This window comes from Crocodylus siamensis, chromosome 1 (assembly GCF_052110815.1).
Source record: "Crocodylus siamensis isolate JL-2025a chromosome 1, ASM5211081v1, whole genome shotgun sequence".
Classification (NCBI taxonomy): domain Eukaryota; kingdom Metazoa; phylum Chordata; order Crocodylia; family Crocodylidae; genus Crocodylus; species Crocodylus siamensis.
Window position 1 is genome coordinate 228,457,437 of NC_143395.1, and position 22,915 is coordinate 228,480,351.

The window sequence follows — 22,915 nt, forward strand, 5'->3', positions numbered from 1 at the left end:
AGCCCTTGATGGGTTGCCAAAAGCCAGTAAGTAGCCCTCCACCCTGGCTAGAAATAGTTTGCTTACCATTTTTCCACAGTTTTGTGCTTAGAAAGCATGTTAGGGTTTGTTACATTATCTGTTCTATGGGTTCCAGAGATGTTTTCTGCCTATACATGTGCTGGTTCGTGTTCTACCTACAATGCATCAGAGCAGACTCAATTAATTTAGTCTGCTCCACGTTCTAATTAGAATGGCAGTATGACCTCAATGTCACATGTATAAGCCCCCTCGCAGGGGGGAACTTTAGCTAAACCTTGTTGAATGAGGTTTAGGTAAAGCATCCCGCAATGATTTTTAAATGTGTTGGGGCTTAATACATATGATGGTAAGGTATTTTAATTAAAGTGGCTCTCCCAGAACCACTCCAATTAAAACATCCCCCCAACCCTGAGGACGTGTATAGGTAACCAACATGTCCCTGAGACCAGGAAGATAGAACTCATACAGCACATTCAACCATTTAGGACAGAAACAGGAGAAAAACCTCCTTTAGCCAAGTGAACATTTTGAACGGTAGAATAAAGTTGCCCAAATTGGAACATGGACAAGACCCTAGGCTTCCAGTCTCTTAAACCATATGCATTGTCACACCTTTGGGTACTGAGTAAGTTAGAGAGGCAACCTGTATTTTTCCAACCTGATTCAAAAAGCCTTTTGAAATCAGCAGGTTTTGGAGCAGACTCTGTATTTTCCTGAGCACTTGAATCTCAGCCCTCACTTATTTCAGTAATTCATATTTAATCAATTTTAAACCCCTTCAGATGCACCTTCCATTCTTTAATGAAATCCAAGATCTCAATTTTCAAGACTTTCCAGCCTCAGGAAAGCTCAGAGATTCAGCTGCACAGTTTTTCTCTGTTGCATAACACAAAATGCAAGAAATAGGAAATTTGCTCACAAAAAAGCACCTAAACCAATGCCAGTGAGCACGGAAAATGCTTAGCAAGGAAAATACTTGATGATTCCAGACAAAGTTATTAAAAGCTATTTAGTACTGTCATGAAAGACATGAATATATTGGGATTGTTTGTGCAGGGAGTCCTCTTCAAATGTATAGATGCTGCTGGCTCTTGTACAGAAGCATCTGGCCCACATTTATCATGATAATATACCACGCAGCAACTTCCTCACAAAGGATGTTACAAATGACTATGCCTCTAACTGCATCTTTTGTTTTAGACTCTTAAAGAATGAATTTTACATCTTGAATCCATTGTTATGGATAATGGTGGCAAATTTCAGTGTTATATAAATCCAATTTAACTCAGCATAACAAGTCAAGTTGTCAAAAATCAACCCCGTAGACCAGGTTGGTGAGCAAAGTTCTGTTCACAGAACTGGATCTCGGTTTCAGGATTCCACTCTTCCTAGCGGCATGGAAAGACAGCTGAGAAAGCAAAACAGCTCAGCCCAGGTCCATCATGAAATGGGATTACAGAATTGTGCTTTGCAGAAACAGGGCTATGGACAAAGCTGATGTCATGTCTCCTGGAATGTACCTTCACCCACCTATTCACACGGCCCTTTTCATTTCCAGGCAGTGGCTTAAAATAAATGTTCCGGACTAACACAAGTCCAGTGTCTGCCTTATGCCTTCAGACATGATCTACTGAACCTAGTCTCAGGTCAAAGAAATGCTGACACCATTGTGGTACAGAAGGAAACATTCCCCATTTAGTGCACTTCCTGAATGCATGAAAGAAAACACAGTACTTTCTGTACACTGGTGTACTAGCAAAGGAAACAGTGTCTGGATGAGAACAAAAACAGAATTTCAGTTTGATCAGAAATATCCCCTTATTCCAGATATGGAATATGGGCAAGACCGTAAGCTTCCAGTCTCTCAAACCATATGCACTGTCATGCCTTTCAGTTATTGGGTAAATTAATGAAACAGCCTGTATTGTACCAGCCTAATTAAAAAAAAAAAGGCTTTTTGAAATTAGCAGGTTTGGGAGCACACCATTTGCGTCTCAGTCCTGACTTTATTTTAGTAATGTATATTTAATCAATTTTAGTATGTGGATTTTGTTCCTCAGCCTTTGGTTTTTTATGGGTTAGTGATCATCCTTAAGACCCCAAGGCATCATGCTTTCCATAGCTGACATGCAGTTCCAAGCAAGTTGAAATGTATAGGAAGAATATATCCTGTCCATTTAAAGCATTTCCAAGGTGCCCGTCACCAGGGTATCCAACCCTCCTACAATTCCACGTAGCTTAAGTGTAGCCAAAGATTTAGCGATGTTCTCCAAAATCCAGACCATATTTTATTCTTTACCAGAGAGTCACAGCAACCAATTTTCTTACTTTCCTGTAACACATAGTACTGACAATGAACTAGGATGCTATGTAATGTACTCAAAGCAGTGAACCACATAAGCCCTCACTCTTTAGTACACTTTGGTTCATTCCTTCAAGCCATCAGTAAGTTTCCATAAAAGAAAGTCTCTCTCTTCCTTATACATATTTTTCTATGATCTGTATTATCACTTGCTGAATATATTGTGACCTATGACTGGCTTGCATGTTGCTTACACTCTGCTATCTGGAAAATAGTAAGAAATCAAGAAAAAAGTACTGTAGCCAACAGTAAACTAAACAGCTTTCTGCAACAGATGCTTTGCCAAATGCTTTAAGCATCTGTTTCATGTACCCATTTTCTCGCAGTCCCTGACACCTACAAAACTTAACCAGAAAAAAAAGGGGGAGAGGAGATTTCGGGTAGGATTTTCAGAAGTGCCAAAATAACAAAGGAGCATACCACTCAATGGTTTTTAATGGGACATGTGATCCTAAGTCACTTAGGTGCTCTTGAAAATTGCACACTTTACTGATGTCCCTTTACCCTCAATTGTCATCTGTTTAGCTTATTAAAAGCCAACCATTTTAATATATTGGGTACCTCCATGCACATGTATCTAGACAACTATAACACAAGCAATTTCCATGTCTGTCAAAATGATCCACCTGAGAGTAATTAACATGTTAAAATAAGAGTAAAAAAGAAAATAATATTGTACCTTCATATCTGTGGAGCGAAGTCAGATCTACATATATACAAAATAAACACAGACTTTGTCCCCGACTTGTAAATGATCCTCAATAATTACCAGGTCTGTGAAATCAAGAAAAGGATGGAGCAAAGTTTCCTCTGAGGCCTTAATAGTAAGGAATAGAGAGATGGCAGCAGTTCTGCTCCCTGGGACTTAGCACCTAAAAGAGAAGAGACCTAATTCTATTTCACCCAGATCCAAAACCCTGCAGGGATCTTTTTATTGCAGTGATTCAGACCCCAGTTATCTTTTGCAATGGTTAACATGAGGGGGCGAGGGTGAGGGAGTGGGAGAGTGCTGTGACATGTGAGAGGAAGTTAGGGTGGAGGGTGAGACTGTGGCTTCTTGGACTTTTTCTGCACTGCGGAAATTCCCAAGCAGGGTAGGCCCTGCTCAGGGACATTCCCCTGCCAGAAGGAGTAGCAGGAAAACCCGGACTGGCATTTTGCTGCTGGAAGAGGATCGAGGGCCTCCAAAGCAAGGTCTGTATTATAACTCCATCAGCAATACTTCAGTGGCAAAGCTACAATAAAAAGGTCTTTTAAAAGAAAGGGGAAAGACAACAGGATTGTGTAACAGAGAACAGGATTTAATTCCAGATCAAATTAATTTCCCTAGAGCACCTTTATTTGTTTTTGTTTGGTTGGTTGGTTTGGGGGGGTTCTTTTTTTGAATACAGATAAGTAATCAAGAAACACCAACTGAACAATCAGCTGAATCTGTGTTATTACATGATATTACAGATGTAGAGGCATGTGCCTTATATAGATCTGAATCCTCCCCCTTACCTCGCATACAGTGCTCTAATCTACCACAGGGAGAAGTGATGAACCAAACACAAACTCCCTAGATGCCAGAGATGTTACACTAAGAATGAGTTTGTCCTTTTGGGCCACAACCTGCCTTCTCTTTTACCTGTTCCTTCTCACTGGTTTCACTGAGGTTAATCTCTCTTAGTAAATGGAAGGTCTTCTGTGTGATCAGAAGCCCAAGGAGCTTCTGATCACACAGAAAATTAAAAAGGAGGTCCCCTTTTACCATGGAGATTTTATTAAATGGAAAATAGCATTACCCACCAAAACTGGTGTCTGATCATCAATATGATGTTAATGTCCACAAGTATCCTAAGACAGCGGTTTCCAGTCTGTGGTACAGGTACCACCAGTGGTACGCAGACAACCTGTCAGTGGCACACGTTAACAGATTTATTATCATTACTTTATAGGACAAAAAATTGCTGGTGGTACTTAAGATTAAACTGAAAAAATTGCTGGTGGTACTTAAGGTTGTACCATTTTAAATTGGTGGTGCACAGTCTGTCAGAGTCTGGGAACCACTGTCCTAAGATACGAGTCCTACACGCACACACACTTCTACACAGGACTCACCACATGGATCAGACAGCAAGCAGGGAAAGGGGTATCTGGATCTTCAGGACCTCACAGATAACATCCGCTGTCTCGCAGACCTGACATTAACCCTGTTGAGCATGCTGGTGACTTATGCTAATGCTGGTTGCCAGCACCAAAGGGGTAAAATGCACTTGAGAACATTTCCTTAGCACCTCCCTGGACCTATTGCATCACTGCCACCTACTGCATTGGAACGGAGATGCGAAAAACCTAAAACAAGCCCCCACCCCCTCCTGTTTTAGCAAGCACAGAGATGTACAAGATAACCCGCCCTTCCCAAAGGTGATGATTCTGAAACCTTCCCCCTACAGCCAGGAAGCGTGGCGTGGGTTCCATCTTCCTGTTCTCAGAGATGTTAAATCTGTTATACCGTTGGAGCACGCAGAACCGATCATCTTGATGCACTCCAACGTTTTTCTCTGAAATAAAAACTATCTGTTCCAGAAGGGTCTCAGTAGTTTATTATTTTCTCAGGGCAGACAAGGTGGTTGAGACTCCATCAACACACGAGAAGAGATGTCTCCCTGACACAGTTCTAATCCTGCACCCTTGTAGAGCATCCTTGACTGAGGATCCCAAAGCATGTTACAACCAGTTATTCTAAATGGGTCTCTCCCATACACCCGTGAGACACCAAGCCCTCTCTTTTTACTAACGGGGAGAGTGGCAGCAATAAGGATGGGATCCTTGCCCAGTGTCAAAGAGAGCAGCAGAGCCAAGGTGCACCATTTAAATCTGGGGACTGCCAGACACCAGTTCTTTAATTCCTTATATGTTGTAGTATGTCTCTCAAGGCAGACAGACATTCAATGTTTTTTCCTGAACTGAATCGATATAGCTAACATGCCCGGCCTGCACAGCGGTGTGTGTTCCACTCAAGGGCCTCCATTGTGCTCATAGGAATAGTGTAATGGGAAGAGGTCTCCTGGGCCATCAGATCAAGTCCCCTGTGTTTGCAGGCTGCCATTGACCAAAGGAATCCTCAAACTCATCACTTCCAACCCTCACCCACAACTGAAAGGAACCACCTATCTGTGAGAAGAAGTATTGCCTCAACTCAGAGGCAGCACTTCCAGTTCCATGACAGAGCTACTCAGATCATAACTAGTCATGACTCATGAGATCATGTAAAATACCCCTATACAAACTATAGCTAAAGCCCTTGTATTCCCCAACCTGTCATAGCCACAGCCATTCCAAATCTTACCTTCATTTTGTTAGATACCATTTTACTCTGTAGTTGCTCGGGGATGTAGGGGGGCAATTAGGAAGGCCAAGGCAGAGATGGAACTGGGACTAGCTTCCCAGATTAAGGACAATAAGAAGTCTTTTTTTAAATACATAGGAGGTAAAAAGAAGGTCCCAGGTAATGTGGGGCTCTTGCAGGATGACATGGGTAACTTGGTCGTCACACCAGACGGCGAAGTTAACATGTTTAACGATTTCTTTGCCTCCGTCTTCTTAAGTAGGGACCAGGACAGCCACCTCCCTGCTGGGCCCCCCTCGGGCCCTGGGGGAGGCACACACGGGTCACGGGTTAGTGAGGATTTAGTTAGGGAGCTTCTGGAGGGGTTGGACGTATTGAAGTCAGCCAGCCCGGATGATCTCCACCCTAGAGTTCTAAAGGAACTGGCCGAGGTCATTGCAAGTCCCCTGGCACAGCTTTATGAGCACTTCATAGATTTCATAGACTTCATAGACATTAGGGCTGGAAGGGACCTCGGGAGATCATCGAGTCCAGCCCCCTGCCCAAAGGGCAGGAAGTCAGCTGGGGTCATAGGATCCCAGCAAGATAAGCATCCAATTTACTCTTGAAGGTGTTCAATGTAGGGGCTTAAACCACCTCCGCTGGCAGACTGTTCCAGACCTTGGGGGCTCGGACAGTAAAGAAATTCTTCCTTATGTCCAGCCTGAAACGGTCTTGCAGGAGTTTGTGACCGTTCGACCTCGTCATCCCATGGGGCGCTCTGGTGAACAGATGTTCCCCCAGATCCTGGTGGTCACCCCTGATAAACTTGTAGGTGGCCATCAGATCACCCCTGAGCCTGTGCTTTTCCAGGCTAAAGAGTCCCATGGCTCTCAGCCTATCATCGTAAGATCTGTTTTCCTGACCTCTGATCATGCGCGTGGCTCTCCTCTGGACTCTCTCAAGCTTCTCCACATCCTTTTTGAATTGTGGAGCCCAAAACTGGACGCAGTACTCCAGCTGCGGCCTCACCAAGGCCGAGTACAAGGGGAGAATGACGTCCCGGGATTTGCTTGAGAAGCATCTATGGATGCACGCCAGCATTTTGGACGCTTTACTAGCCGCAGCATCGCATTGCAGGCTCATGTTCATCTTGTGGTCAATGATGACCCCCAAGTCTCTTTCTTCTGTAGTGCTAACCAATGTAGCACTGCCGAGCCTATAAGGGTGCTGCAGGTTTTTCCTCCCAAGGTGGAGAACCTTGCATTTTTCGGTGTTAAACACCATGAGGCTCTCGTCTGCCCATTTGCTGAGCTTGTCCAGGTCAGCCTGGATCACCCGCCTATCTTATGGCGTGGATGCTTTGCCCCAAAGTTTGGTGTCATCGGCGAACTTGGCCAGTCCACTCCTGACTCCAATGTCCACATCGTTAATGAAGATGTTGAACAGTATGGGTCCCAGGACAGAGCCTTGAGGGACCCCACTGGTCACAGGGCACCATGATGAATGACTGCCATCAATAACAACCCTCTGGGTCCGACCACGAAGCCAATTTCCCAGCCAGAGGATCATGGTGGAGCCAAAGCCACAACTGGGCAGTTTGGCCAAGAGGTGATCGTGGGATACCAGATCAAAAGCTTTTTTAAAGTCAAGATATATGACATCAATCTCTTCTCCCTTGTCCAGGTGATAGGTCACCTGGTCATAGAAGGAAATGAGATTGGTCAAACAAGACCTACCCGCAACAAACCCGTGCTGGCTGTCCCTTAGGATGTTAGCCTGGGCCAGTCCATCAAGGATGGCCTCCTTAATAAACTTTTCTAAGATCTTTCCCAGGATAGAAGTCAGGCTAATGGGCCTGTAGTTAGCCAGATCCACTCTCCTCCCTTTCTTGAAGATCGGCACCACATTGGCCTTCTTCCAGTCTTCGGGCACTACACCAGAGCGCCAGGAGTTTTCAAAGATCCGTGCCAGGGGCTGGGCTATGACGCTCGCCAGCTCCTTGAGTACCCTGGGGTGCAGGTTGTCAGGGCCAGCTGACTTGAAGGTATCCAGCTTCTCAAGGTGTTCCTTCACGAGGTCAGCATTGATGGAAGGTAGGGGATCCCCCTCACCCAGATCTCCCTGTCCCATAGCAGGCATGGGCATCCCATGTGACTGATGAAAGACTGACGCAAAGTACCTATTTAATAGGTTGGCTTTTTCCTGGCTTTTTGTGGTGCTCTGGTAAGGTACTGGAGGACTGGAAGAGGGCCAACGTGGTCCCCATCTTCAAAAGAGGCAGGAAGGAGGACCCGGGAAACTATAGGCCGGTTAGTCTCACCTCGATCCTAGGCAAGCTGTTTGAGAAAATTATGCTAGCACACATCCAGGAGGGGCCAGCAGGAGACTGCATGCTTAGGGGCAACCAACACGGGTTCATCAGTGGCAGGTCCTGTCAGACCTACCTGGTGGCCTTTTATGATCAGATCACCAGATCGTTAGACGCAGGGGTAGCAGTGGATATAATCTTCCTGGACTTCCGGAAGGCTTTTGACACTGTCTCTCACCCTGTTCTCATTAAGAAACTGGGGGGCTGTGGTGTAGACACCCACATAGTCAAATGGGTCACCAACTGGCTGGAGGGCCACACCCAGAGGGTGGTGGTGGATGGGTCATTTTCGAGCTGGAAGGACATGGGCAATGGGGTTCCGCAGGGCTCAGTCCTCGGGCCCGTGCTGTTCAACATCTTCCTCAGCGATTTGGACGAGGGGGTAAAAAGCACCCTGTTCAAATTTGCTGATGACACTAAGATGTGGGTGGACATGGGTACATTGGAAGGATGCAACAGGCTACAATCAGACCTAGACAGGTTACAAGGGTGGGCGGATGAGAATAGGATGGGTTTCAACACAGACAAGTGCAAGGTGATGCACCTGGGGAGGAACAACCGGCACCATACCTACAGGTTGGGAACTCCCCACTTATCAGCACGGAGGCGGAAAGGGATCTGGGGGTCATCATTGACTCCAAGATGGACATGGGCCGGCAGTGTGGAGAGGCAGTCAGGAAGGCCATCCGCACCTTGTCATGCATCCACAGATGCATCTCGAGCAGGTCCAAAGAGGTGATCCTCCCCCTCTATGCGGCACTGGTCAGGCTGCAGCTGGAGTACTGCGTCCAGTTCTGGGCACCACACTTCAAGAGGGATGTCGACAGCATGGAGAGGGTCCAGAGGAGGGCCACTCGTATGATCAGGGGACAACAGGGCAGGCCCTATGAGGACAGGCTGCGGGACCTGAACCTGTTCAGCCTCCAAAAGAGAAGGCTGAGGGGGGATCTTGTGGCCTGTTATAAACTAGTCAGGGGGGCTCAGCAGGCATTGGGAGAGTCACTGTTCCCCCGAGCACCGCCAGGAGTGACCAGGAATAATGGTCACAAGCTGGCAGAGGGTAGGTTTAAGTTAGATATCAGGAGGCGTTACTTCACAGTCAGGGCGGCTAGGGTCTGGAACCAGCTTCCAAGAGAAGTGGTGCTGGCTCCTACCCTGGGGGTCTTTAAGAGGAGGTTAGATGCACATCTTGCTGGGGTCGTTTGACCCCAGTACTCTTTCCTGCCATGGCAGGGGGTCGGACTAGATGATCTGCTCAGGTCCCTTCCGACCCTACAAACTATGAAACTATGAAACTCCATTGCCTACAGCCATCTAGGAAACTCATTGTTACTTGCAATCCACAACTGAGATCGGCACACCATTGTGTTAGGTGCTGCACAAACATTGGGACAGTTCCCTCCTCAAAGAGATTACAGTCCAAGATAGCATAATGGGAAAAGTGTGCAAAGGGAAACAGGCAAAGAGAAGTGACATAATTAAAGTCTTACAGCAAGTCAGTGTCAGAGTGGCGAACAAAATACACTTTTCCGGAGACCTAACCCAGTAAACAACATTGCCCTATCAAGCAATCAGGAACATGGATAACTAAGTGGTATTATGTATTGGGGTTAGGGACCCCAGTAGAACAGAAGGCATGTAAATTTGGGGACATAAATTACCACATTTCAATAAAGGTGAGGATTTTTTTAGGGGATATCTTTTATTGAACCAACTGCATGGTTGAGATAAAGTTAGACAAGCTTTCGAATACAAGGAATTCTTCATCAAATCACATTTCAATAGTATTTAGACATTTCAACATTATATACAAGCTTGCCTGGGATTGGAAAGACAGTTTGCCTTACATGAATGTTTTTCTGTGGGCAATTAGCAGAACTCCAGTATTTATTTGTGGCTACATCTTCAATTAAATATTTTGTAGAAGGTCTGTGTTGACATTTCCTCTTTCTGAAAAGTAACAGCCACCTCTGGCTTTCTTGAGGAAAGGCAAAAATGAGATTTATTGGAAAGAGAAAAGTAAAGAAAAGGCATAAAAGAAATGGAAGAGCAAGAGGGTTAGAAAGAGGGAGATAAGATAGAAATAGCTCTCTCATCACTGGGAAGTGCTACTTCCTTGAAAAAAGCTGATTCAAGCAGAGAGAGATTGCAGAAAAAGATTTCAAGGCCTGACTCACCTGTTTGATGGCAGAAAACCAGAGGTGGAGTACAGAGAGAGAGAGAGAGAGAGAGAGAGAGAGAAGATGGGTGGAGTGGAAAGGATAAAGCAGCTCAGAGCCCTACCTAGTTCTGGCATTCCAGATTTTGGCCAAGTTTCATTTCTGTCATTGCTTCCTACCACCCGTTGAGTTCTTGCTCATTGATCCAGGTTTTGACCTATGGTCCAGTCCCTTACTTTCTGCAGGCAGGGAAGACTGCCACATTGTGGGATACAGGTGTTGTTCTTGCACTATGGGAGCCAGTCCATGCAACTAACTGGTCCTCTTTCTGCCCTGCCCCATGTACATGTATTGCTGTGGTGTCCAAATAACTTATACAGCATCCAGCCCAGCAGAGGAGCATAGTATAGAGCTGAAAGTACTCATGGAGCAGCCTTCCTTGCATCCATTAGGGCACTAGGTTAAAACTGCTTACACATTGTCAAGGAGGAAGAAAGATGCAGAAGGAAAGGTCTAGTGGAAAATACCTGAGGTGGCTAAACCATATGCAGTAATGGCTCTCAACCACATCACACCACTTGATAAAAGTTCCCCACTCTCCCCACTTGGGAAAGCAGTATGAGGTCCTTTCTTAAACCCTTCTCTGGATGTTGTTAAAATTTCCCCATAGGTTTTTTGGGGTTTTTTTTACCCTCATGCTGAACTGGATTCATCCAATTATTAGAAAAAGAAAAGAAAAAAAAAATCACCCAGGAGTGAGTGATTTTCAACCCACCATAACAAGGAACAAAGCAAAAACAAATATAGCTATTTGAATGTGCATTCATTTTCTACATTTTTTTTAAAGAACAACAGATTAGGGAAAAAGTCAAAAAAGTAAAAAATATATCATGTCATTAGTCCTGTAGTCATTACAGTTAAATGTACATCTCATTCAGATTCATGAAAAAAATTTAGCCCTCTTGAGTTTCTTGACAGTACCTCCAATATTTCACTGGCGGTCATTTCTACACAAGAAGTTAATATTACCCTAGTTAAGGTTTTCAGCTAGCACTAAAAATAGCCTGTAGAGCTGTGAAATAGGAGAGACATTACCAGAAATGGCTAACAGACAGTAAAATACCAGAAGATAAGATACTTTGAATAATGGACATTAGGACCATTAAAACAATGGAGGGTCATTAACACCTTTGGAGTAGAGAGAGAGTAACAGGAATCAAGTGGATAATAATAAAGCATAAAGTCAACATTGCTTGAAATAGTTGATTTTAAAGTTCAGGTGGAGCAGGAATCAAATGGGAGATGCAACTCCACCACTGCACTCCACTTGGACCCTGATGGGTGGGTACTAGGACCCAAGTTGTCCCCATAGCAGCATGGGGAGGGTGCCTTCAGCCAAAGACCCATGGATTGGATCCAACCCATGGACCCACTGGATCTGGCCCACAGTCCATAGGCTGCTGACCCCTGCATTACAGCTTCATATCAAACTACAACAGGAACACCCTGCTACACTCCTCCAGTGTCTTCAGGGGAGGGTATTGTGCAGCCTTCATCACAGTATTCAGACCCAGGAATTTTTTTTAGACATAGCATATGTTTTCTTGGCGTTTCTTGGCTTTAGCCTAATAGCTGTTTCCCAGCAGACGACCTCAATCCCAGAATGAGGCCACTCTTACCACGCACACATACATAGCAATCACAAAAAATAAATCAGCAACCACATAAGTCTGTCTCCTTCTAACCCACTAGACATCACAAGGTACATTTCCAGTGCAGAATTAGGCCAGGTTTTTACCTGCCCCCCTCCCACATGTGCACATGAAACGTTCACTCATGTTTCTAGTTGTTCTTTGAACCCAAGCTGGTTGATGTACCTGGGGGTGTGGGTTATAGTTTAGGTTCCACTTGCATGCAGACAACTCACCCACCCACTTTGCAATGAGGGAGGGCACAGGTTAGATAACCCAAATTTCTGACTGTCTGCCAGCAACTTCCCACAATACCTCCCATGAGTTCTGGTGCCATGTACTGGGAAAGCATCATAGAGCAGCTCACAGAGGAACCCAGGATATGTGCCCAAATGTTCTTATGCACGCAGGTGTGTGCAGCACCAGTGAGGGCACAGTAACTGCCAGTAGTACCAATGCCACTCTCTCCTCATGAAAGCAATCATCCTTCATCTATGCTCAGTGTCACAGATCAGGCCCCAGTTCTCAGACTTTACCAAACCCTCCTTCCTCCCACTAACCAATTTTGCCTGTCCTATTTCCTTCTTCCATATTCTCCCCCATCCATGTGTAATTTCTCCCACGTGCTTCAAGGGCCCCACAGTCTGCAACCCCTTTCTTGGTTAAGGCAAGAACCAATGCCCATGTGTGCATCTCAAGCTTGCAGTGAACTTATTTCATCTTCTCAGGCAAGAACTGGGAAGCAAGGAACAAGACAGGCTACTGTCCCTGCCCTGCCACCTAGTGGCTGCTGTGTATCATTTCCAGCAGCAATTTAAGTACAAGAGCTGTCATTTGAAGGGATTACAAAACTGACCCACATACCTATTCGCAAGACGGCCCTGGATCTTGAGCAGATCTGTCGGCTACAAAGGACCAACTGACAGGATCATCATAAAATTCTAGTTTATTGGACGGATGCAAAAGTCAGATCATAAACCTTTGTGCTGATCCCCTCAAACAGACATGCACACACTAAGCACCGATGTCAAGATATACCTATCCCCAAGCACTGGAGTCTGCCGTTGATGGTCAGTCGAGGCTTCTTTCAGTGCGATGTTGCTTCAGAAGGGGATTGCTGGTTTTTCTGGCTGGGCAGGCAGGGTGATGGTCAGGTCAGAGAGGGCGCCATTCGCTGCCTTTTATCCCTCTCTGGCAAACTTTGGTGACTCCACAATTTTTGGGCTCACCCAATCCAGGGGTTGTTGACCTCGTAGGATGTCCCCCTTGGTGGTTGCTGGATGGCAGGTGTCAGCCCCAGGAGCCACGTCCGCAGGTACGTGCAGTCCTGGGAGTCCGTTGATAAAAATTTGATTAATTCACTGCTGTGATTAGTTCAAACCGGGGCTTCTATACTTTTAACAGTAAAGTTTCAGGGAGTTCCTGGCTCTGTATTGATCCTTTCCTCTCCATAGTCTGTGGTTTTGTAGGTGTTAATTGCTGCTTGTTACCTTGTTATCTGTCGAGCAATCGGTCGAGATTCATTCAGGCACCTGCTCCATACAGAGAAGCTGTGGTTTGATTCCCACACGTGCTGACAGTGTTACATGGCACAACTTACTTTTAAACTTAAAATACATTTGTTACAAAGTTAAAAAGCATCGAATATAAAACATAAAAGGGTAAAATGCCATGACACATACAACAAATAGACCAAATACAAATGGCGGGGGGGAGAGACATACTGATGCAGAATACTATTTTATACCCATAAAACCATCTACAAACTATTTTTTTTTTTATTACAAGTACACCTTACATTCTATAATAATAATAATAATAATAATAATAAAAGAAGAGGGAGGAAGGGAGAAAAGGTAGAAAAGAGAAAGCATCCCCAAAGGGGGGCAAATACTGCAAAAAGGAACTTTTGCCATATGGAGGGACTTCACACTGGAGTGGGGGGTGGAAGGGCAGGCAAAAAACGGTTTCTTGCTACAGATCCAGGTCCCAAAGAAATGAAACACCATCCCAGGCTGGGCAGTGCAGGCCACAGACAACAACCATCAGGTGTTGGACATTATTGTGGGCCTAGCAGTCTTGTTCATGCCCCCCAATGCCTGGACCCCATACTTAACCCCACTGGCCCCCTGGCAGTCACCCACCACCTTGCAGCCTGCCTGAGCCTGGGAGGAGGTCCAAAGGCACATCCAGTCAGCAGGAGCCCCTGGTCTGGCCCTTGGCCCAGGTCTGCTGCCACCCAGCCCTGCCACTCACCCTGGCTCAACATGAGTACAGAGCTGGAGATGTCTGGAGTGGTGTCAGGACTGTATGCTGACCCCACTGGGCCAGGACTCTGCCAGAGGAGGAGCTGCCCATGTCAGAGGAAAACTGGCCACCATCACCCCTAGGTGAACCCCCACACCTGCCAGGCCGGAGTTACAAAACACACAGGAGTTGTGAGTGCTGCCCACCTGGCCAGCACTCACATGCATGAATGTGCTGCAGTAGTCACAACAGCTCAAAGACCAGAGTGAAATCCCCTGAAGTTGAAGAAGGGGTGGTCTGCATGGGGCAGGCAGGGACAGGTATGTGGGTCCTGTCCACGGCCCCAATACACTGGGGGAATCCCAGGGCATAGAACCCTGCTACCACCACCAGGGGATTGTGGATGTAGAGCACGGTGTGCCCTAGCACATGCTGGAGGGCCCCGCACACCTCCAGCATGGCCTCCCCAGCAGTGGCCTTGCCCATGCCAAACAGGTGTCTGACATACTGGAGGCTGGCAGGGCTGCAGGGAACTGGGTGCAAATCTGTTCCCTAATTTCTGTATGTGCAGATCCCTGCCTGAAAATGCTTACTCTGGCTTAATTTACACCAGAGTAAATCTAGGTTGGAATAAATGCATGTGTAGACATGCCCAGTGGACTGAATCTGAAGTGAGTAATAAACAAAATGAAGTAGGTATTTTGCCTTGCTTAGAACAGGACAAAACTTTCTTCCTTCTCTAAACTTTTTACTGTTACTTAATTTAAACAAGACATTTTACAACTATTTTCTCAAAGCAAATAAGTCAACAAATTAAAAAACTTCATATTGTAATAGATGCAATAGGACAGTCTTATGATGGGTACTCCAGTTGACTGGAAATGCAAAGAAACTAGCAGTGAGTTCTCAAATTCTACCCGTCCTCCTAGGCACACTTATTAAAATTTCAACTATTTTTAATATCAAAGGTTAAACAGCCAAAACATTGCATTGAAATATAAAAGAGCAGCCAGGATTCTAGAACTACCTACTACTGACTCTAGGAGACCAGAACTGCTTATCAAATAGCTTAATGGTACCCCAGTTTCCTTTTCTATAAAAAAGGGTAATACTTCTTACCTTTCTTGCACAAAGCACTTCGAAATCTTCTTGGTGATGAACACTATACAAATGCTAGGCATTTTTTGCGAAAAATTCTCTGTTGCTGGTACTGGACATTTACAGTGTTAGAGGTCTCTTAGTGCACTGGACATTGTACAAAATAGAGTCTCTACTTGAAAGGCTGTACAGTCAAAAGGTTGAGGATCTGGGTTACAAACATAGTATTGGTTCTCTATGAGTGCCGCTATCAGGTACTCACCCCTAAACGCCTAGTAGTGCCTACACCCTCTCCCCGGTATCTCCCCTATTCAGTAGTCTCTCCCACCACGTCTTGATGCTAAAATTAGCCATGGCAGACAAGAGGGGTGGGGTGGGGTGGGGTGGGGTGGGGTGCTGCACAGAGGGCAAGAGATGCTTTTGAAGAGGCGGGCCCTCTCTGGTCCAAGGCTCCCCACTGGCCTCATCCCAATTTAATCTTGCTGAGCCTTCTAACTCAGGGCCTACTGTTAAGGGCCGCACACTCCTGGCTCAACTCTGGTCTAACCACATGACCTCAGGTTTCAACACGCACAATATCTGCTATGTAGGCAGTGAGGGGCCTCGAATCCTGTTCTTCCCCTACCACCTCCCGCCTTACAGTCCAGGCAAGCTGGGCCTCATGTGGGCACCGGACCCTTTTTAAGCCTCCTGTCTTACAGTCCAGGCAAGTTCGGCCTTGTTTGGTCACAGAACACACTAGTTCTTATCCTCTGTCCACTCAGCTCAATTTCAAGTTTGGGGCGTCCCCAGACACCCTCTTTTAGTGGCCTCCACCTCACCTACAGCCATAATCCAACCCTCCAGGAGAAAACAAGACCCCTCAATGCAAGTCCCAGTACCAGCTCAAATGAATGTCCTGCATGGGGCTCACCACACCCCTTCATGGTAAGCTCCAAGTAGAAAGGCCAACAAAACAAAAAGTGCTCCGGGTATTCAGCTTGCTTCCTATGCAGGTCCCCAGCTTCTCTTCACTCGGGGCTGCTGCCCAAGTGCTCTCACAGCATTCTGGGCTCCTGTCCTCACGCCTCTCAGAAAAGCTTCTGTCACCAGCAGTTTTCATGGCCAGACTGCTCACCCTGGCCTGAAGCTTGGGCTTATGCAGGGCTCTTTGTGTCATGTGGCCCCTGTACTTCTGCCCCTTGGGTCATGAGGCTCTGCCTGCACCTGGACCCAGCAGCCATCTTGATTCAGGCTCCCCTGCCTGTGAGTTTGCTTTGGCGTCACCACTGAGGCATGGGCAGAAAAGACACAGAGATGAAACGGAAAGTAGCAAGAGGTAAGGGGAAGAGCCAGAACTATGGCTGGAATTCACCATCCAGCGCAAGGTGGCAAAGGCCTGCAGCAAGACAGCAGCCCTAGATTTCAGGAGGACAAACTTCAATGAGCTAAAGAGAATAGTTAGGGAAGCACTGAGGTCCCAGAGGGGAGGGGAGCCAGGTGTCCAAGAAGAGTGGTTGCTCCTTAAGGAGACGATCTTCCAAGCCCAAAGGAAGGTAATCCCAACAAGGATCAAAGGAAGCAGGAGGATGCAAAAGCCCCCATGGCTCACCAAAAGCATCCAGGAATGTCTTCTAACTAAAAGGGAAACGCACACCCAAAGGAAGGGAGGGGCCATCACCAGGAAGGACTATACTGCGGTTGCTTGGGGATGCAGGGGGGCAGTCAGGAAGGCCAAGGCGGAGATGGAACTGGGACTAGCTTCCCAGACCAAGGACAACAAGAAGTCCTTTTTTAAATACATAGGGGGCAAAAAGAAGGTACCAGGTAACATGGGGCCCCTGCAAGACACGCTAGGAAATTTGGTCATCACACCAGACAACAAAGCTAACCTATTTAACGACTTCTTTGCCTCCATTTTCCTGAGCAGGGACCAGATCAGCCATCCCCTACTGGGCCCTCCTCAGGCCCCAGGGGAGGCGCACCTAGGCCAAGGGTCAGGGAGGATCTAGTCAGGGAACTTCTGGAGGGACTGGATGTATTTAAATCAGCTGGTCCTGACGATCTCCACCCCAGAGTGCTGAGGGAATTAGCTGAGGTCATTGTGGGACCCCTGGCATGGCTTTACGAGCACTTGTGGTGCTCTGGTATGGTGCCAGAGGACTGGAAGAGGGCCAATGTGGTTCCCATCTTCAAAAAAGGGAGGAAGAAGGACCCGGGGAACTATAGGCCAGTTAGTCTAGAACTCCCTTCTCGTCAGTGCAGAGGCAGAAAAGGATCTCGGAGGCATCATTGATGCTAAGATGAACATGGGCCGGTAGTGTGGAGAGCAAGTAAGAAAGGCCAACCCCACCTTGTCGTGCATCCACAGATGCATCTCAAACAGGTCCAAGGAGGTGATCCTCCCCCTCCATGCAACACTGGTCAGGCCGCAGCTGGAGTACTGCGTCCAGTTCTGGGTGCCGCACTTCAAGAGGGATGCGGACAACATGGAGAGGGTGCAGAGGAGGGCCACTCTCATGATCAGGGGGCAGCAGGGCAGGCCCTACGAGGAGAGGCTAAGGTGGAGGCTGAACAGGTTCAGGTCCAAGAGAAGGCTGAGGGGGGATCTAGTGGCCATTTACAAACTAGTCAGAGGGGACCAGCAGGCACTGGGGGAGTCTCTGTTCCCCGAGAACTACCAGGAGTGACTAGAAATAACAGTCACAAGCTGGCAGAGGGTAGGTTTAGGTTAGATATCAGGAAGCACTACTTCACGGTCAGGGCGGCTAGGATCTGGAACCAACTTCCAAGAGAAGTGGTGCAGGCTCCTACCCTGGGGGTCTTTAAGACAAGGCTAGACAATCACCTTGCTGGGGTTGTTTGACCCCAGTACTCTTTCCTGCCATGGCAAGGGGTCGGACTTGATGATCTGCTCAGGTCCCTTCCGACCCTACTAACTATGAAATTATGCAGCCAAGAAACCAAGGGGAAGGGACCCCTGCCAGGGACAGGATGCACTGACAAACGTTACAAAAGGTAAGAGAGGAAAAGGTGGAGGAGGGGAAAAGGGCCAGATACCCTTGGATCCCCTCCCATTCTAGTAATGGGGTACTCTTTTTTTCTAGTTAAAGTTTGATTTCATAACTTTCCCACTGTACTTTCAGCTGCAAACAGTGGACTTATGATGTTAACAGTTTGAGTAATGTTGTTTTAGAGCAGACAGATCAAACACATTTTTGCCATACAAAAGCAGAGAAAAGTAGGGCTGGAAGGGGCCTTATAAGGAACAGAGAATTCACTTTGCCAGAGTTAGAATCAAGTAAAAATACTACATATTCAACATATGTTCAAGAAACAGCCCCCCTGGCTGTCAGGGGGGAGAGGGAGCTGCTGAATGACCTTTACCTTTGAGGCACCATTCAAATCCCCCCAATACCCAAGCCAGTGTACCTAGTGGGGGGCTGCAAGGCAAGGGGCTTCACTCCCCCAACCTTCCCCCCCCACTCTGGCCATCCAGCAGCTCTCTCTCCTTTCCCCTGACAGCCCTGGGGTTGAGGTTGGGGCTGGGCACCAGCTCAACCCCACCTCCCATGCAAAAAATTACAAATTCCCTACGACACTGTTTTTGAGTATGTTGTAATACCCGATTTAACCATGGTTAATTTGTCATGCGATTGGCCATTTTTAAGGCACTCTGCAGCCATGTATGTATGTTAAGGCATAGCTGTAGAGCACTTTCAGGGAACAGATCACTCAAAAACTGTCTGTGCCCCCTTTGTCAACATGTGCACTGTGCTGGCTTACTTTAGCAAATTCCACTTACCAGTATTGTAACAGTAACCCTAGCCACAGCCATGTCCAGATTCAGGGTCTTGGGGTGTCAAGTAGCCTTGGTCAACCTCCCAACCCCTAAGGCTGGGGCCACAGTACATACAGTCTAACTATCTATACAGTGTATTATTTACAAAACTGTCAACATATGAATGAGGTTAATAGCAAAACAGGATATCAATATCTAATTGTCAAAGCCAGGTATCAAGGAACTAAAAACACTTTATGCCAATTGAATCAAAAACACCCTTGGTACAACTCCCCAGCTTAAACCTTGAGACTCAAGTGAATTTCAGCAGGAGCATACAGGTTAACACAAAACATCAGCTCTCCTTTACATTAGCAATATAGTACCATTGGCTGGTGCAGCTCCACTTGCAGGGCTCTCTGCTAGAGCCGCATGGGGAAGAGCAGCTTTCCTCTGGTCCAGCTGTCTGTTGTATCTGCAAAAGAATCACACAATGTTCCCCCTCCCCCCAAAGCACCTTTATCCAATTCCCAGACACAGCCCCTTGTGATAAGTGATAACTGAAACAAACCCTTGGTTCATCACCCACACAGCCCCAGGCTGTTTTCTGTTAACTCTTCCCAGAGCCGTCCCAGACCAACACCCTGCCCTCCTAGACAAGTGTACCTTACCACTCTTTTTCCTCACAGAGGGAGAAAGGATACCAGGTTGTCTTCTCCCCCTCACTAATTGCAGCTTCTATTCACAGGCAGGCTGCAGTGTGCTCCTCTCCCAAGCTCTGTGGTCCCCAGGCTCCCCTCCCTTCTCTGGGCCTGGCTTTGTCCCCGGGTTGAGTTTCCTTCCCTCCACTGCCTCAGGAGCCAATCAAAAACATGTGTATGCTTTTGCAACACAACTGTGGCTGCAAACTTTCCCACTCTGCCTTTGCTGGGATCTTTAGACCTGCAGCTGTTACATAACTATTTAGTTTTATTACTAGAAGAGTGTGTGAACTACAAGACAGCCTTTGGAGGTGGGAGGGGGGGTCCAATCTACTCACCCCACCATCCAGCACAGGCTGGACAAACCCCAGCTCAAGCTCCCTCCACTCCTTTCCATCCTGAAGACAGCACTGGAGCTGGGACCGGGGAGCAGGGCTACAGGAGAGAAGCTGCAGACATGCAGCCAACTCCAAACTGGAGTTTGATTGCCCACCCCCCACCCTATGACCCAACAAAAAATGTCTGTAGAGTCTGGGGGCATCATTGCAACTCCTGGCACTTCCTGCGAAGCGCCATGAGTTACAGTGGGGAGCTGCACTTCTTTCAGTGCCCTCTACATTACGTTGGATTCTGTCGTATTTTACAATCAGTTCTCCCCTTTGCTTGCCTGAGCACTTTGCACCTAAATGAATTGAGATTAAGCAGCTCTATCTATCTTTGAACTACAGGCTGCTTCCCAGTGTGCAAAATCTGGAGCTTATTGCTCCAGAGTATTTTGCCCCTGGGAGCACTGTTTGAATGTGCATCCAGGAGCAAAAAATTCCACAGCATATTGCTCTGAAGTTTATTCATGCATAGCATGTGGAGCCCGGTTGGAACAGCCCAGGCTGCTCCAGCCTGGCTCCATGTGCTGCAGAGGGGCTGGCTGAAGCAGTTCATGAATATGTGATCTGTTTAATACTTGTGTGGAGTACTTTTATTTGCCTGGTTTTCTGTGGTGGGGAATTCTAAAAAAAATTGAAACTTTCTGAATGTTAACTTTTTCTTTTATTCAGTTCATTTTCTGAGAGATCTCTGGCTTTCATTAGAATTTAAGTAGAGCTAAAATTCTTTTTCAGATAAGTCTAAAAAACCCTCTTACTTATACTTGTCTTTTAGCATTCAAAATAGTCTCTCTTTAAACTTAATTCTTAAAGAGATTCTGTAAACTTAAATAGTCCTTAAAGACATTTCTGATTTCTCCCCTATCAAGTAATCCCATTGGAGTTAATGGGGCCAGTCTTTCTCTGGGATAAGTGTTGCTTAACCAGTTGCATATTCATAAGTTAACTGAACTCTGAACTCAAGTATTTTGTAGTTCAGTGGCAAGCCAAAATGCTGAAGTGCTGATAGTCTTCCAATGCTCTTCCCACAATTCCCTTAAAAAAAACGAGACAAGTTCTCCCACATCTCACTGGTCATACAATTCCTCGGCACAAAGAACCATAGAGCAAGGACAGAAGCAATGAAGACACAATAATATGAGCAGCGCTTGACCCAGGCTAACCTAAGCAACATTTCCCCTTAACATTTAAAATACAAATTTCAAACTGATTCCACTTATAAAGTCTATTTTTATGGTGACAGTGTGGGAAAAGCCTCAATGGCTCTAAGCTGATGTTTTTTTCTACCCAAAGAACATTTTCATCAAGCCCTATAGGCTTTTTTTCACCTAAGCATCAGTGTACACCAAACACCACTTTTCAAATCCCTGCTTACAATAAACACACTTTAGTCTTAATTTTATAGCATCTTCTCATTGCATGAAAATCATTACACTTCCTGTTTTATTTCTCACCTGAGTATTTCATGGGAAGTAATATAAATACATGAGTTTGTGTTACGACTGAGGGCTTTGCAGCTGTCTAGGAGACAAATCCAAATTAAGATAACTAGATGTTTATAAACTAATGTTTGCCCATTACTGAGTAGTATTCCATTAAATCACTCCAAGCAAGGGCTCTTATTTTCTAAGCTATAACTTTAAAATATTATAGATTTAAATAGAGGCTAATCAGCTTGCTCGAGCACAGAGACTGCAATGGAACACACAGATTTTCACAGTGTCGTTTTTATAGTATCCCAATCTTGTGATTACATCAGAATCAGGTTTAGCGTTTTAAAATATGACCAGGGTGGTGTTTATGGCAGGATGTAAAGATGTGGCTTGGACATAATTGCTTCAGGTGTTAACCTCATCACAGCACGAAAGAACAGTTTCTGCCCAGCTGCTGGGGGGGCTCTCATCTTTTATGGGGGGAGGGGTGGGAAAAGCAGCCCCCCCCTCCCCCCCCAAGTCCTACCAATAATTTGAACCCTGGCTGCTGGGAGCTTGTGGCAGTGGTGGGGAGCAGCCACAAGGTGTGTAGGCTCCAGGCTGTTGCAGGGGGGTGGTGCTGACCAGCTTGTGACAGCTCCCCAGAACTGCTTATGTGGCCTGTGGAAGCCAAATAATTGCCCAGCTGTGATAGAGTGATGCTGTAGATTTTTTCAGGTGATATCTTTAATAGCACCAACTGCATGGTTGGAGTAAAATTAGACAAACTTTCAAAAGCAAGACTTTCTTCATCAGGTCAGTATGCTAAGAGGAGCTTTTGTACACATAAAGTATCTTAATACAGTTGCATCTTTTTGTTTGCTGCTGCAGCAGCTCAGTTTTAGAAAAAGACTGATTCCCCCAAAATTAGTGGCACAGGGAAATAAGAGTAGGATGATCCTTATGGGTAAAAATATGGCAAACCTTGTATCAGTATCAAGTAGATTCTATAATTATCATTTTTTTGAGTGTGAGCAAAATAAATGCAGATGATGGTAAAGCTGACCAAACAAAACTGAGACTTTTTTCAGTGTGTATCAGATTTGAAGGCACTTTGTTAATAATTTGCATGAGAACGTACGTGTGAATAATAAAAGTTAAAATTTTACTACAGATTTATATTACAATAACATCTTGAGGCTAGGTCTCAGCTAAACATGTTTGTTAAGGTAGATCCAGCCCAATCCACTTTCAAAGAGTACATGTACATGTACAGCCACTCTGGAGGGAAGGACCTGCAGCTTTAAGGGCTGCTTGGCCCACCAGCAACTCACAGCCCAGCTGCATGAAGGGGGGCAGACTCCACAGATTAAAAAAAAGGTTCAGGCCTCTTCCCACTT